General features: G+C 35.5%; 1 protein-coding gene across 1 annotated transcript in view; it reads right to left on the bottom strand.

Annotated features, from left to right (window-relative positions):
- Nucleotides 1-17,774, bottom strand: part of LOC149789582 (retinoic acid receptor beta-like) — a 127,441-nt gene extending 109,667 nt beyond the window's left edge. Inside the window, exon 1 of the mRNA XM_089971606.1 lies at nucleotides 17,708-17,774. The gene's annotated coding sequence lies outside the window, so the exon portion shown is untranslated. The remainder of the gene's footprint in view (nucleotides 1-17,707) is intronic.
- Between the last annotated feature and the right edge of the window lie 583 nt (nucleotides 17,775-18,357).

Raw genomic sequence — 18,357 nt, 5'->3', positions numbered from 1 at the left:
TTACTTAATTATTTTTATAGAGTTGGTGTAAAAAGACAAAGTGTTGAAAGTATTATCCTAAGTTAAAGGTCAGTGTTTCATATTTTATAAAGTTACACAATATGTGACAACTTTAGAAAATGTGCATGTCAACTAGACAAAATCTATTACAATCTATGGCATTCAACTAGTTGTTATCTAGTAGGAACAGCTTTACCCTTTTCTTCCTTTTCACTAATTAGTGTTGAAGCTATCTGAGATTATTCAGTGATAAAAAGAATTCCACATTAGCTGCTTTGGTATATATAGCATATGTCAGATTAGCATTTTTTACATGTAAGAGCATACACGATATCACAAGAAGTGGAAACTGCGTGTTGATACTATGTCTCATTTTGGATGTGTACCAATAGATTTTCTAAACGGATGCCATGGAAGCCATACTGGATATCAGATTGGCAACATTTAGAACCAACTTAACATTTTGGTATGAGCAATGTCAATATGGTAAGCCATCTAGAAGGCGGCAATGATAGCAAGATTTTCAAAATGGTCTTTGTGGCAGCCATATTAGAAGTTGGATTGGCACCATTTTCATTTATGACCAACTTGACATGGTAAGTTTTTCAGTGAAAAGCCCCTATACTAATATGACCATCCATTCAGGAGTGGTGATAACAATATTTTCAAAACAGGCACCATAGCCACCACACTTGCTGTCTAAGAACTGAAAAGGCATTACAACAATTTCTCTTGTGACAAGACAATGCTGATGTGACTTTCCATTTAGGAGAACCAACTTACAGAGCATAAGAGTTCTTACTGAGAGAAAAGCCTATGCTGACATGACCATTCATTTAGATTCAGAGGGAGTAGTAACAAGACTTTCAAGATAGCCATTGTGACTGCCATACTGGATGTCCAGCAGACCATGTTTAGGACCAACTATATCCATAAGAAGTCTTCTGGTGAAAATCCAATATCAATGTTAATTTCTGTTCAGTAAAGTAGTGATAACAAAGTTTTAACATGGCTGTTGTGGCCATATTGGATATCAGATGAGCACCATTTTCATGCAGAACCAACTAGACATAACAAGAAGATGAGTGAAAGTGAAATCCATTATGCTGATATAACTATTCATTCAGTTCAAGTGGTGTTAACAAGATCTTCAAAAATAGGTGACCATATACAACATCAGACTGGCACAATTTTCATTATGACCAATCAGACATTAAAACAAGTCTTTGAGTGGATAACAAGATCTTCAAAAATAGGTGACCATATACAATATCAGACTGGCACAATTTTCATTATGACCAATCAGACATTAAAACAAGTCTTTGAGTGGAACCATCATGTTGGTATGACTGTGAATTCTGGAGAAAAAGTGAGAAGATTTTCATGATGGCCAGTGCGCTAGCCACGTTAGATGTGTGAGTGGCACCATTTTCATCCAGGACCGACTGGACTATGAAAGAAATGTGTGTTAAGTTTCATAGCAATCCTCCAAATAGCTCAGGTGGGGTAGTGATACCAAACTTGTACTAACAGACAAGACAGATGATGGATTACAGGCCATCCAATAAGCTCTTTTCTTTCATGGCTAGGAGATATAAAAAAAACTTCAGCATATTAGATCTTAGTTTTCATCATTTATACTTTTAATCAATACAAGTACTTAACACTATAACAATCTAAAGCATCCTTATACAAAACAAACTTAAAACAACAGCAAATAATTGATAAGGACAATTTTCCATTTATTTTCCTTTGAAAAATCCCAAGCTGTACACTTACAGAATAATTATCAACCATCTTTCCACAGACTCCAAATCTGGAGCTAAATGACACTCATTGTGGATGTTTCATTGGGAACAACCTGTCTTAAAAGCCACAACTTGCATAGGATACACTACAGCAGCTGACCTATGATGGCTATTGGTGACCTTTGGCTTCCAATGCTATACCAATTAAATTTGTGGAATCTTGCCAGCTTTTGGCCCACATGATTGTGTACTATCAGTATTATGTAACATTGTATACCTAGTCTGACCAGTCAGAACTGTCCCCCACCCCTTGTATTGGTCACAGACAAAGGTATAAAAAGTGCCAAGTATACTAACAAGGTGGACCTATTAAACATTTATACCTTCCCTAAATTATTTTTTTATTATTTAGACCTGATGCAAATATGCTACCTAGGTAAATATATTGGGTCATCCTTGCAGTAATCTTTATGACCATTTTAAGTAGCCCTAGGGGAATGACAAGTTTAAATATGGAACAGGCAGGTGTAACTTGGATGTACACAATGCAGGGCATATTTGACTAACTACTGAATTAGCTCTTCTATAACATACACTCAATCAAGAACAGTCTGTCCTTGGTCTGCCTGTGGACAAAGTGTGTACAGTCCCCAGTGAAATAAAAACCTTCACAAGGAGACAGTAAAAAATAAGCTCCAAGACAAATTCAGCTACAAAATAGCCTTCATTAGTCATCTCTTGACTGAATGGCAATACATAACTGAGTAAAGAACCAATGTATTGTTGCTGTGAATATATTATAGTGACTATTTTGTATATGTGTGTTATTTAGATCCTTAATGTAGCTTTAACAAAATTTCAGTCATATCACTACCATGTCTGCAGTGTGACAGTTTATAGCGATGTCCAGCGTTCTTGCTGCCATTACAGTATCTGCTGCTCAGGAGGCTAAATGGGCAACTAAGCTGCCTAAAAAGGAAAACTTCACCTCTATCTTTTAGGGAAGTGAATATGACTTCGCCCTTTATTTTTTAGATATAGATTGAGAATGCATATGTTTTGAGACAATCCCTTGCCTTAGACAGTTATTTCCGGTCTTATGTTGTACCTCAAGGCGAAATGTAGGCATCAACCCATCAAATAGCTGCTGTTGATTTCAATTACACTGACAAACTGTTGCACATTCGCAGGCATGTGCGTTAATTGCTGATTGACCATCAACCCCTTCCAGAGTAAATTATAGCAGAGATATTGTTATATACGTTTCTGGTTATAGCAACTATCACTGGACAATTTCATTTGATGATAAAAACAGAGAAATGAACTTGTCAAGGGAAATAAATAAAAATAATAATAATAATGAGGTCTTTGTATAGGGCCTAATCTTTAGAAGCTCTAAGCGCTTTACAACATTAGACAACACCTATAAGATAAAAAACATAATATTATTACAAAAACAAACACCATAAAATTAGAAAAAACATTAAAAAATAAAAAAACATGCTTAGAATATTTCAGTTGGGAAACATTATTAGATCTTTAAGTTTGTTCTTGCAGTCGAAATAAGTGAGTTTCAAGAGCCCTCTTGAATGTGATCACTGTGTCTTTGTGTCAAAGTTCAGTGGGCAATTCATTCCATGTTGCTGGGCCATGGTATGCAAAAAGAACGCTGTCCATATGGCAGACATCGTTGTGACTGGGAAGTACCACTTTGTCAGACCATCTGTTTTAATAAACATTCGGGCAAATATATTAGGAAAATATTCACCTGATGGAAAACTGAGCATAAATATTATATTATTCAAAAGATTTTGAATAAAAATACAATTATGTAGGTCCCAATGTATGAGACAATGCTATGTTGTTGAGTTCGAGAAACAGTGTAAAGTTTTCACTCATTTTTGAAAATTGGGGGGGGGGAGACTAGAGAAGCAATTACTGTTTAGCCAATGCCGGATGTTATTACAAGTTCTATTTTATTTTAAAATGATTGGTTTTTGTCAGGGTCATTTTTGGTGTACGTGACATAAACACGATCACGTGACCCCCCCCCCTTCTTTGATTTCGCAATTTCGTTTTTTCATTACTGCACATTTATTAGTTTTAATTGAGATGCGTAGAGAGAGATTTCTCAGTTTGGGGCTTTTTACACTGATGTCAAGTTATTTTGTTGTAGATAGATTTTGAGTTATAATTTTCTTCAGATCAGTTGGATTTCAAAAGGATTAATTCGTTTTTCTGGAAATATTTTGAAAATTGCACAGAAATTTTGGAAAGACATTGCTTACAAATTTAATTTTGATTTCCAACACTGGAGTGCCATTCTTTATATTTCTACAAGGAACTGCAGATATGCACAGTACTAACTACAGCATACGTCATCCTCATCCACCTTGGATTTTCCATCAGGATTCAAACTTGAAATTATTAGAACATTTATTACTAGGATTTTTGCAATTTAATTTGTGGATTATTCTTGGATTATTTTTGGATTTGATTGTTGAAACTGTTATGTTCTTCTCTTTTTTTCATTATATGAATAGCTAGTTGTATTTATGAGGAGTGTGCCATACTTTAACTATTTTAGGAATGTTCTGCAAGTCAAAAATACAGCTTCCAAGTATGTCTAGTTTCTTGATGCTCTTTCTCTTGCACCTTCTTAAAAGCTTTACTTGAATTCTTTAGAACTTCTCCCTCATCCCTGAAATGTGAATATTTAATAATTGCAGCCTTTGGACTCTGTTGATCAGAGATGGTGTTGTTGTTGTTGTTGTTGTTCTAGGGTTTAACGCCATTTTTCAGCACAAGATAGGCTATACATGGCGGCCAGTATAACTGGTGGAGGAAGAACCCTGGAAAACCCAGGGAAGAACCACCGACCCACGAGAAGCTACTGGCATGCTTTCCCACGTACCCACACTAGCTGAGCCTTGGACTTGAACCCACGCAGACAGAGGTGAGATGGCACTGATCCGGAATGGGGAGTGCTTTAGACCACTCGGCCACTTGGGGCCCCCCAGAGATGGTGTATTCATTCTATATCAATCTTTGACTAGTCACATCAAAACTCTGCCTTATGCACTAACTGCCTTTTCTGTATCACTGAACTTTTCTCTCTTCATCTCCTGCAGGTCACAAAAAATTAATATCTGCTATCTGTATTAGGCCTCTTGATTTTCAAGCCCATTTTCATTCAACAGTAGTTTCTGCTCTAAACTATCAATTATTTCAATAAGTTCAAATGGTTCATTCTGATTTCCCCACCTCCATTTGTCTACAGTCCTTTCAAACTGATAAAGTCAGTCATTGAACCATCTCACATCAGCAAGAAAATCAATCATAATTTGGATCATGCCCTCTTGTTCTTTTGGACTCTCATGTCTTTCTGGAAGAAAGGTGTGTTCTGGTACATCCTACAGCAACATAAATTGAGACTGAGACAGTCATAGTCCTGAGCAACATTGTCATTGACACTGCAGGTAACAGTTGCCCTGATATTATGCAAAACTCAGAAATGTTTTCAACCGTTAATACAAAGTAGCAGTCCCTGATATTACTGCTGATTCTCTTTCAACCCAACCAACATGTGTGATTGTTTGCTGCAGTCTCTAAGTCTACCTGTCCCAGGGTCTTGTTTCCAGGTTGGCTTCAATCCCAAGCAATACAAGAGTACATGCATAGGACTGCTAAGGAAATCACTCCATCCTTAACAGAGGGCCATAAGTGACCGAGTGGTCTGAAGAACTCACTGTTACAGATCTGTCTGCCTGTGTTCGAGTCTTGAGCTCAGCCAATGTGGGTATCTGAGAGAGCTTGATCGTATCTTCTCATGGGTTGGGGGTTCTTCCTTTAATAATAATAATAACAACAATAATAATACAATGTGACCCCGCTATAACACACTCCGTTATAACATGAATTTGCCTGTAACACAGTCATGGCATGGCTTCCGAAATTTCATATACATGTATTTTTCTTGTGCACAAAAAATTTCTTTCTTAAAAAGTACGAAAAAAACAACAAAAAGTTTGTTATCATTTTGGGGACGAGATCGTATATGAATAATACAAGACGATCATGGCTTAGCTCCTGAAATTTTATATGTATTTATCTCAAACATGAAAATGTATTTTTTACTTCTTAAAAGTATGAAGAAGAAAATGCATAGAAAGTTTATTCTGGGATCTCGTAGGTCTTTGCCAATGTCACAAACTTAGATTGGTTTTCCTTATTGACTGCAAAACATACCATGTGGCTTTTTATTATTTATTGGCTACATTGTTGGCTGTTTAAACTTTTATATACAACCATTGGTTTGGAGTGCAGAAATTCAGAGGCCCCAAGAAAGGAAGCCACAAACTGGATATAAAATGCACTGAAATGTATCTATTGTTACAAAAACAAATTCTTTGTCCATATTGACAAACCATCAAAACAGTGCATTGTTATATCATAATCCGTTTATCTTGACATCTAGCATTAGTTCTTTATGTTGTGAAATATCCACTTTTTTGTTGTTGACATTTCTTGTAATCGAGTTCAACAGGATGAGGCATAGTCTTGTAACATGTCTTTCATTGGATTTTCAGCCGCTCACTAGTAATTAAAATATTTACAAAGACTGACATTTGTACATGGATGGTTAAGTAAAATTCCTCTTCTTTTTACTCAGAATTAAATCCTTCAGAACACTCACATTTTCTGTAATAATCCCTGTCATCAGAACACCTGTGTTTCTATAGCCCGTTGACCCTTAGTTAATTTTCGAACGCATGCATCAAAGGCAGCATCACGCTGCTACCACAAATGTAAAATAAAAAAAATACACCTAACTTATTGGTTTATTCAGTAGGCATGGAGGGACAGTAACTAGAATAGTCCAAACGATAGCCAATTCCTTTTTAAAAATGTACCCAGATAAAATAGTTTGCTGAAATTTCAAAGGAAACAGATTACCTTTGAAGCACCAACTGTTATGAAAACGTACTCAGCAAATGGAAAAAATACTGGTCTCAATCATACAATGCAATTATTTGATGTTGCCGCCACAATAAGAAATGGGCATTTGTTTGGTTCTCCAAAGCCGTCCTTTAGCGGTGACTTCAATAGCGCATCCACACTTCATCAAAGAAAGCAGACTACAATCTTTCAATAACAGCAAAGAACTTTTCTTCAAAGGAAGTCAGTACCAAACTTAAATAAAAGTGATGGAATCTGATGGATTTTTGCATTTTCCAACGTGACTGGAACACGTTAACAGTGCTGTGAAAGTTTCCTACCAATGGCCGCTTAACCCTTTACCTCATGCAAGCACCTTTGGACACCTCTACTCCATTTGCATCAAAGCCCTTTTGACATCTATACTCCTTTCGCATTTAAGCGCCTTTTGACGTCTGCTGTAAACATCAGCCATTTTAAGCCAGTTTTCATAGTGCCACCTTTGAGGAAACCCCCTATTAAATACTACATTTGTTTCTGCAAATGACAATTATGTCAGATCACGTGGTCACTGTTTATGCTCTGGTCGATATCTGCTATTTAAAGTAATTGGTTCGTAATCTGCACTCACCAAAATGGAGGTCGCAGATTTCATTCAGTACTTACTAAGTTTTCACGATTAGAATCACAACTATGACAGATTCAATAACTTAGGTAAAGGCTCTGATATTGATGTAGGCAGCAATTAGTTTTTATAAATTATCAAATTCAGAACTTGTAAATTTCGAGTATGAGAAATGGCAGCTACGGTTGGTCACTTGGTCTCACTGACTTGACGGTGAACAAGTTCTCTCAAGATTTTAAAGCACATTTAAAAAAATTCAGTGAAAAAATAATATCACAGCTATAACAATCGGACTTTACTCTTAAATTTTTCCACACATAACAGATGTGTACCAAAAATGTAAAATGGTTAAAATTGCTGTTAAACGTAACATACACTACATAGCCTAACAGTTAACAGGCAGGCCTATGCGTATGGAGTCGAATAGGTAACAGGTGTTCTATTTATAGTGCGCTGCAATGGGTAACTATGCTCTATAGGGTCAAGAGATAAAACGCAAACTAACTTTTATCGACTTGGAATGTACTGAAAAGTAAATGTGGTTTGTTATTTGTTACATGATTGTGCTACGTTTTTCCACTGAATTCTAACCAATATGACCTGTTACAATAATTATTGAATATTTTAAAGCTGTGTGTGTGCATATTTTTGATGGAATCACTTGTATTGTGGATTCAATGTATATGATGAGGTTTGCGGGTGAGTACACGGTGTTGATACTCTATTCATGCTATACATTAGACATTTATATATAAACAAGATTCACACAGATGTACCAATTCATGGTTCTCTAAACAAAAGTAAACTATTATATATGTCTTCTCTGTTTTCACTACAGGTGTATTTCTCATTTAATATGCATCAATTTAAGATGGTAACTGTGCCGATGAAGTACTTATTTTACTGCCCGCATTTATTACCTACACCCTTGACAATTTTTTGGGGGTACATTTTCGTCAGCTAACTGACCTGGTTGCTTATAACACAGTTCGGTCTATAACACTGTCGGGTTCTATGGTTTCCAACTACTGTGTTATAGTGGGGTCGCACTGTAATAATAATAATGTCTATATTTGTCACAGTTTAAAGGAACAAATTTTATATCCTAGAAGAAAAAAATTTTAACAAAATTTTCTTCCAAAGAAAACACATCTGAAGAAAGACAACATTTATTGCACCAGGATATCTGGTGGAGAAGAAACTGACTTTGATCCCCAATTGGCTTTTGTATTTAGTACACTCATTTACTCCCAGGTCAGTCATTAAGTCTAAATTGTGTAGCCCTTAGGAGAAAAAATCTTGGCTCGGAGATACTATAGGTGAAATAATTGTTATAACTGTACATTATTACATCAATACTTTATTCATATCAGTACCCACACTGATACAATAGGTGAAGAATCTATACAAAACAAAACTTGCCCTGTCCAAGTTGCCTTAGTCTTCAACAGTCATAAATTAGCGAATTTGTCTTTGTATTCTTTATTTAAGTTGAGAATGCATGCGAGACAGCTGTTTATGCACTAATTTCTGTCAGATTGTTTGCAATTTTAAAAAAATATTGACAACACCCACTTGGCTTCTACAGCTCAGATTGGCACGAAATTTGTTCCCCATCCATGTTAACATTTATGCTAATCATTTTGACTCATTAGCGCCTTCAGTCACTAATCACATATACTGAAAAAAGACATTTCAGACTTGTTTTTCATGAATGATTAAGGTTCTTAACTGATCAGCTAATAATCACCTTTGCACTGACAGGTTTGGTGGCTTAGTGGTTAGAGTCTCCACCTCAGATGTGGGACGTCACGGGCTAGAACCCTGGCTGAGTCATACCAAAGACTTAAAAACTGTACTAGCAAATGCCTCGCCTGGTGCTCAGCATTAAGAGGTTAGTGTTAGGATTGGTCTGCCTAGTGTCAGGATAATGTGACTGGTTTGGTAATGATGCTACATATCTGCATCATGATGCCCCAGTGCACTATAAACTGCCACAATGCAAAAATCATATCGATATGGCTGAATTTTTTTTAAAGCTACATTAAAAATCCAAATCACACACACACACAAACACACTCTTCATACCTCTTTACTCCAATTGAATTTAAAGGCCATATGTTTGGTGTGTCATAGTTAAATAAGTTACAGTAAATTCAGATCAGCTGCTATTCTTTGTTCAGTACCAGACTAAATTAATAACCACTAATCAGAACTGTTACTTATTCACAGTGTGACAAACTGGAATCACTGCATCAAAACTTTATCCAAATGAATACAAAACAACAGCACAATAGTGGCTATTAAATAATCAAAACAGTAACTCCCAATTTAAGAATATTTGAACAACTCAGGTCTCACATTTTCACAATACTAACACAAAAACAGAAAAATAAACACAAAGACATTCGTCATTTGCATATATACATGAACATGCAGCATGAGTTCTCAAGCAGGAACCACCAATTTATGCATGTTCAAACAGGATGAAAATTAAATAAATGTGTTTTAAAAAATTGGGGTAACATAATTAATAAAGCACTAACTGAAAAAGGTTTAATTTTGGTACTTTTGGTGTCACAGAAATGCAACAATTCACTCATCTAATATTTTCTATGGGAAAATTCATCTCAAGTCAGGTGAATTTGACATACGCGAGGATTTCCAGGAATGATTACACATGTAATTAGGGGTTTACTGTAAAGTAATTAAGTTGTACATGGGGAACAAGTTTGGAATATCTCATTTTACTCATATATATATATATATATATATATATATATATATATATATATATATATATATATATATATATATGATCAACAACTGACCATGCTGCCAGGAAGAGAAAAAAAAAACCACTTTAACATAGAACTGACAAGGAAGTAAATTCCATAACGTACAAGCTATAGTCAACTTTTGTTATAGTGTAGAGTGAGCATACTCAATAAGTTCCTCTTTCAATGACAGAAATAGATGCCTGTGGCCACAAGAGATGTTTTGCAGTTACAGATTTGGTTGTTAGCCATCTCTGCTCAAACACTGTAACTTGCTTCTAGGCAAGATAGGAAACTGCTCTATTTATTCTGATTTGAAGATAACACAAGCCTTCCAAATGCAAATGAAGACATGATGCTTATTAAAAAAAAAAGATACATGCAGTGCAAAATATAGGGTGATGTAACCAAGCGGAGTTATGTACCTGATTAAATGGACTAGCCTGAAATGGTCTAAAAAGCTCAGTGACAACTAACAGGTAGTCTGTTTGAAAGTATTTTCTAAAATTTTGTCAAGGATAATAATAGCATATGATGGCCATTCAATGTCTGTCTGTAAACAGCATCCTGAAAAGACAACCAGGATGTCAAGAGGTTTTAAAAGGGCAACACCCAACTACTGACAGAAAGGGTTAAAAGAGTGTGTGTGTGATTTAGATTTTGAACGTAGCTTTAACAATTTTTCAGTCATATCGCTACAATGTCTGCAGTGTGACAGTTTATAGTGAGTCTAGCACTGGGGCATCATGCCGCAGACATGTAGCATGATGTCCCACCCAGTCACATTATCCTGACACCAGGCCGACCAGTCCTAACACTAACCTCTTATTGCTGTGCGCCAAGCGAGTAAGCTGTTAGTACCATTTTTGTAAGTCTTTGGTATGACTCGGCCAGGGTTCGAACCCACGACCTCCTGCATCCGAGAAATTATACTTAAAATTTTTAGGTTTTTTCATAGTTTTTTTAAAGTTTTAAATTTTGTTTAGGTTTAAGACACACAGCAGTTTCAAGATTATCTCTATGATGTGCATAACATTTAATTAAAAGTCTGACAAAGTATGCCTTGAGTTTGTTTCTCAATAAAGATGAAAGTAAAGATAAAGTGAAAATTAATATTTAAAAAACAAATACCTACAAGTGCTAAGAAGTTTCAGCTAAAATATCCTCTTGCACGTTACCCAGCAAAAAAGCCATTCAATAAATGAATAAAAGAATATGACCAGATGTTTTTAATCTGAACACTTTCACAACCACTAGTCTAGCCTAATAAAAACCTGTGACACAAAAATAATTTTGGGGGTTGGGTAGAGCCATTCATCACTGTTTACATTGTTTAGGTTTCCTTCTCTTTTTTAAAGGCCTTTTTTAAAAAGACTTTTCTTAGGTTACTGAGTTCAAAATGAAATTGAGGTTTTCAAAATCCACTTCTAACCCTGAATAGATCTTCATAACATGAAATGATCAAGTTAATGAGTGTTTGATAATGTATCATATTGTTGGCAAGTACGAAAAATTGTATTGATAGGTGGCACAGACCTATTGTTTCACTCCCTGGAGATGCACTACAATAAACCTTGATTATGACTCCAGGGCAAATGTGACTGACTCTAGATTTGACTCCCATATAAATTACACTTGGCTGTGAACAGCCTAGTTCTGGATCAGCCAGTGTGCCCAAGGGGAAAGAAGACATTCACTGTGAGATGAGCATAATAGACCTGATTACTACTCTGGGGGCAAATTTGACTTACACTTAAATTACCCTGTGCATAATGAAAATTCAATTGTGAATAGCTCTGTCTCTGATCAACCATGACATAAAGCATTGCAAATCATGCTCCATACTGATCAGTCTAATTCTGGTTCATGCAAACAGCATACATCCTGATTAGCACATAGACACACCTGAGGTAGGTAGGTATTCATGTAAAGGATTTATGACACATAAAGAAAACCTTGCTATATAGTGCTGAGCAAATGCTAGGCAGCATTATGCCAAAATCTCTGGGATCATACACACACAAGTAGTCCAAATGAAGGTAAATATACACCACAAACAACCAAAGGTAAAAGGTCAAGATTTTGAACAACAGCTTGCAAGAAATACAAAACAAGTCAAGACAAATATATACCAGGAGGGAAAAGGTAAAAGGTTAAGATTTTGGAAAACAACTCCCATGAAATACAAAACAAAAGTAAAGGCCAACTAGGTGTGTACTTGTAAACAAGAATCCACTCACAGAAGCACACATAGAATAGTCAACATTATTCAGACTGAAATGGAGAATTTTTTTTAGATATTCAAGCCTTAAAATGGGTTTGAGTAACTCTCCTCAAGATGACTCCCATACCAATTTTCACATATTGGTTAAACAGGGCAACAGACAGCTGAAAACACCAATTCATTTAAGCATGAACACTATGCTTCAGCGATCTTAACACATTAACCCCTGGCGGTTTTTGTCGTTTTCGCCTGAAATTCAAATAGGAAACACATTTTGAAAGCTATTTCTGAATGCATCCGAAAACACCAAATTCCAGGTGATCTTTCAATAACATACTGCCTAGTTCTGTTAGAAATATAGTTTTTCATTGGCTATTTGGCTCGCGCATGAGCAGAAGGGTAAAAGTTGGTTTTTTCTTTTTTTTTTGTTGCTATCTTTGTATCGAGACCACTCTTTATTCCAAATGCCCATCTTATCCTATTTCTTGCAATGGTTCATCTGTCTTTTTGCAGTTCATACCAGTTTGCCTTAGATTGGAGACCAAAAAGTCTAAACTCCGGACACAAATTCAGATTTCCGACCATGGGCCAATTTTGGATAGAAAAAAGCTGATTCCAAAATTTGAGGTTTTTCCCTCTGTATTTTGTAGTGCAACTCGAAATTCCCGATTATTTGGTATCATTGTAGAGCTACATCTGTCTACCTTTCTATAATACCACCCACATTAGTGTGTCATGCATGACCATGACTTTACAGAGCTCGGCAGTAGGATACTACCTCCTAACACGCTAGGGGTTATTGAGTTAATCTGGTATGGAACAACTTCTTGAGGTGCCTTCACATGCCATGTCAAGAGTGCTAAAACATGGTTCAAAATATTGATGATAAGAAAAGGATACCTGCAAAATGAAGGCACTCAGGTCTGGCAAATAGATCACAAAAACCTAGATTTTGTATGGTAAAATTGCTCACCTTGATATGCAGTCATATTACAAAAATTAATAAATGCAGGTGAATCGAGTCAAAATGCTGACATTGTTACATTGTCAACATACAGACATCAGGTCAGTATGGTTAAATTATTTTAATCAAAAGATGCATGCACATAAATAGTTTTCATAAATGCAGATGAGATGGGGTCAAAAGTATTATGGGTGTAAAGAATCAATTGCTAAAAATTGTGAAGTGACTGCAAATTGAGTCAAAGTGACCTAGTTTTGATATGATAAATTACTTTCTTTGAGAAGTAAACACAGATTTCTGTAAGTGCTGGTATCATTACATGCAAAATACTGAGGATGTAAAAAATGAAAAACCAAAGATACAAAAGTCCTTTGGACATGAATGCGAGGAAATATGACCTAATTTCTGTAGGAATTTAGTCACATTTATTGAGATGTACCAATATTTAAATTTTCACAAGTACAAGTGAAATGGGATCCAAGATATTCAAGGCATAATGAAGATTTGTTAGAAAATATAAAAGTGACCCAGTTTTGTCAAGTCTGACTTCCCTATATCAAGTTGGATCTAAATACCAATTTTCAGGAGTATAGGTTTTAAAAAAGGTGCAAGATATTGTAGGTGTAAGAAACAACTGAAAAAACAAAGGTCACTTTAGCATCAAAATTGGGCTTTGGTATGGTCATTTATTTCAAAGTTGTATCACCGTGCCAATCTTCTTCAGTTAAGTTAAATAAGGTCCAATATATTGAGGATATAATTAATCAACAGGGATATGGTTTACAGTGACCTACTTTTGTGATGCAGCTGCATAGTAGTTTATGCATCCCCTCACCAACTTCATGATTCCAGGTTTAATTCTGTCTGCCTGTGTGTGTATGTGTGTGAAAATGTGACGCAATAAAAAGCCTGTTATGACCTACATATGTAGAACTTAACCTTCACCAGTTAAATATAGGTCATATTGACTTTTTGTTGTGAGGGTGAGGTACTAACAGATACAAACACTTATATAGTCTGATAATTTTAGCATGAAAGAGTTTGAGAAACAGAACAATTTAAGGCAGTAATGCATGAAATATGGGTCATAGTGACCTACTTGTGATGACGATTATGGTACTCCTCAAGATAGAATCCCTTACCAGTTTCAGAATTCCAGGCATAGCAGCGTGTATACAGTGAAAAATTGCCATGTTAAATCCAAAAATGTTGTTAACAATGAACAAATAATGTACACAATATAAAAAACTCTCTCAGCCCCCTTCCAAACCATTGCTCAGCACCCAGGAAAAAAAAAGAACAGTTGAGATAGAGTTATGTTGTACACATATATGTGCCTTTTGTTAGGACAACACACTGATGCCTAGTAGTAAAATAACCCCTTTGTTCCAACAGGTTAAATGTAAAAGGTTTTCATAATTGCAGAATGTACAACATGTAAGCGAAATTAAAGTTTGATTGGAATTTCTTATAATTATATTTTGGGTTAATTAAAAAACCTTCAGGTGATTTTCTAGGAAATTTCTAATCTGATATTACTTCAGGACTGAGATACAAGCACAACCCATACCAACTGTATTTTGACTGACATTTTGGATGACTTCTCATTTCTATCTTAATTATAAAAATGTGTACAAGGAATTTTTCAGACATTTATGATTTATTAAAGTAATTTTTTGTATTTTGGCATAAAATCTAAGATGCAGCAAGAAACATGTGGTAGCTATCTCAACTGATACCACTGCTTCTTAACAATTTCTTATCTTGGTAATTAGTGTCAATATGTATTATAGAAGTTCATAAATTACCAAGCATTTTTATTACACAGTGCTTATTATTTGCATTACATTACAGTGGTCCCCCTCATGAATGCCCCCCCCCCCCCCCGGACCACCAGCCACCCACTCTTTACGGCCTGAATCCCTTGGCACCGATGAGTTTGTGTTCAGAAGTACCCTTCAAGAAAGGCCACCCATCAAAAGCAACTAGCAGCCAACATATTAGTGCACAATTGTAAAATTTACCCCTCACATGCAGCCACATTTTATTACTAATAATATAATATGTGCTATTTGTTCTAGTACATGTCTGTCATCTCATGTCAATGTTTTAGGAAGTCACAAAGACAGGCATTACTTTCTTAGAATATTAAGAAATATATCCCAGTTAGTATTGTTTTATGCTTAAGTATGGGGCTGATGTATCAACTGTTCTGTACAAATCAAAATCAGATGTATACACCAAAAGCCAATGTCACTGCTAATGCCAAATATATTTAAATTCCTCAGGTATGACAGACTTCCGTATTCTCATACAGCTGTTGTCAATCATGCCTGTCCCATTTACTCTCTGATCCGCATCAAGATTTATTTGCTCTATGATCAAAAGTCTCACCTAATATGGCCTTAAATGGTTCTTATGCAAGGTATTCTCCATTTCTACATCTGATTTTTAAATGCTGCTGAATAAGGGCTTGAAAGTGCAGAGTACATGCAGTACAACCAGAACACTAGCTGCATTCCAACATGCATGCGTTCAGTTATCATTGTTTGTCTTGTAACACAAGAAATGTGTGGTTCTGCAAAGCCCTGATTTACATGTTTTTCTTAAAACTTGTGAACAGTTTCAACAACTGATATTCAGAAATGTTGCGTTCATTGGTAACAAAATAACTCATGCAAAATGCAAGAATCTGCTGGTATTGGATTATTGCCAATGAACTATAGTTTATCACAGCACTGTCAGGAATATTTCTAACTTCTAATATTCTATTAATTTTTTTTTGGAAGGGGGATGAATAAAGATTTTTAAACAATGCTATTAATTTTAATTGTCAGTTCATTCTCAAGAACATAAATTTACCAAGCTTTTAAAATTATACCAATTTCTGTGCAAAATGTTAAGAGTAAGCTGTTTAAAACATTAAAGTACAATAGGGTGCAATATAAAGTGCAATAAATGATTACAATTTCTTCTTTTTACAGGCATCAAACATTATGAGGGCATGCAAAATTAATAGAGCATGTAAAATTTTGAGGGTATTAATAAATCACAGGCATTACTGTACATATCTGTGAAGTAATATCATAGCTGCTGATTCATATTTCTGACAATATTTACAGAGTGCAATGCATGTTATCAGCAATGGATTCTAACATGCAGAATAACCTGCTACATCTGTTTGATATATGGGGTCATGATGACTCAATGCATGCTGAACTAACAATTGAAAGGGTACAAGTGAATTATACCAATAGACCAGTCCAGGCTGGATACCATGGTATGTCCTTGGGTAAGACTTTATTTCAATTGCTTTGGCAATAAATAACCAACTTGTGTTGCTGTGCCATAATACCACCACCCCACCACTGATATAAATATTTCTAAATTTCTCTTCTGACAAATTAAGCCCCAATCTAGACAATGATCTTAGTGCACAGCAGATGAAGTAAAGCTGAGAGGTTTTCATTTCCTGCAAAAGTGATGTCAGATTCTCAAAGACAAGAGTGTAGTGCATGGTACACTCTGTCTAAGCACTAATTCCCACAACAGTCACTGCAGCCAAGCATTTTAGAATTTGGAAGCACTTTTGGAAAATATCTGCATTATAGCCATTTGCTGCCATTACTGCATAGTCAGTGTATTATCTATTTTTAAAATCAATTTGCCAACAAATGGGGTGGCTGCATTAGATGTCTGAGCAGCACAATATGTTGTTTAGCAAACCATAAAGTTGATGGCTCTATCTAGTTTGAAAGAGTAGTCATAACATTTGAAGATGGTGGTGGATGTATTGGTTATATCAGCAGCAAAACTTTCATTTGAACCAACTGTACAGTATAAGAAGTCTTCTGGTTAAATCCCATGCCAATATTTTCACTCATAAGAAGTAGTCATGACAAAAGTCCCAAAACGGTGGCTGTGATGACCATACTGGATGCCAAATCGACACCATGTTCAATTGGTATCATCAAGTCAATATAAGAAGTCTTTAAAAGAAAATTACATGCTGATTAACGAGAAGTATTTAGAAGATTTTTTTATAACCAGTGTAGCAAACAGGAACTAAAAAATACATCTATATATAAAAATCAAACTCAAAATTACAAAATTATGAAGAAAAAAATGTAAAATAAAGAGTTAAGATTCTGTGTGAAATTTAACAAGAAAGACCCAGAAATAAGATTCTATTCCGAACTAAGGCCATCACTCAGTTCAAGTTTATGAGGAAAAAAGGTAACCATGAACTGAACATTAGACTGTCATAGCATAAAAGCTCAACATAAGGGTGTTCCAATTTCGTTTCAATGTAGTCTTTCTAAAATTATTAAGAAGACAAAATACAGACATAAATATGGACACAAGTAACACAATAGTCAGCCTCCAAAGAATATGGCAACATAAAATTGTTGATCAGAAATATTCACTTACCATGAGATGGATGAAACATGTAAGATCCATATGCACTTGCTTGTGATGGGTAACCATGGTGATCCATAGAAAACTGAGCAGGGTCAATATTCATACCTAAAAGGGAAACAAAAAATTCTATTTACATCCAAAATATAACTTTTCATAGGTTCAAACAAAACTGTAGTATGGGTACATTTTTAATTTTCGGCAGGTAGTAGTCCTTATAACTTGCAGTCCTTATAACAGTACCGTGTATGTTCCTATTTAAAGACACATAATAGCACTCCCTCGCTATAGAGATCTTCATAATAACATGATTCCTGTTGTAAGGTAGGTGTAGTCACAGATCCCATTTCATTAAGTAGTACAGCAGAACCTGTCTTGAGAGACCACTGCTGAGACCATCTATTTTGAGAGATCATGTTCTCTATGTACAAATTTACTGATTATATAGTGTTATGACCTGTTATGAGACCACCTGTCATAACAGACCATTATCAGACCTGTCAACCCTGATGAGTCCGTCTCAGTAAGGCAGCCGATTTGTTTTCCATAAGATTTACCAATTTTCAGTTAGGTGTAATAAAATAAAGTTAGCCTGGTTCTCTAATTTCACTAATTCTAAGATGAAACCCGATCCAAATAAAACATGGATGAACCAATTATCC

The sequence above is a fragment of the Sinohyriopsis cumingii genome, chromosome 10, assembly GCF_028554795.1.
Source record: "Sinohyriopsis cumingii isolate HCF-2022 chromosome 10, ASM2855479v2, whole genome shotgun sequence".
Lineage (NCBI taxonomy): Eukaryota > Metazoa > Mollusca > Bivalvia > Unionida > Unionidae > Sinohyriopsis > Sinohyriopsis cumingii.
Note: the sequence above shows the minus strand (reverse complement) of the source record. Positions and strands in the feature narration are given on the sequence as shown.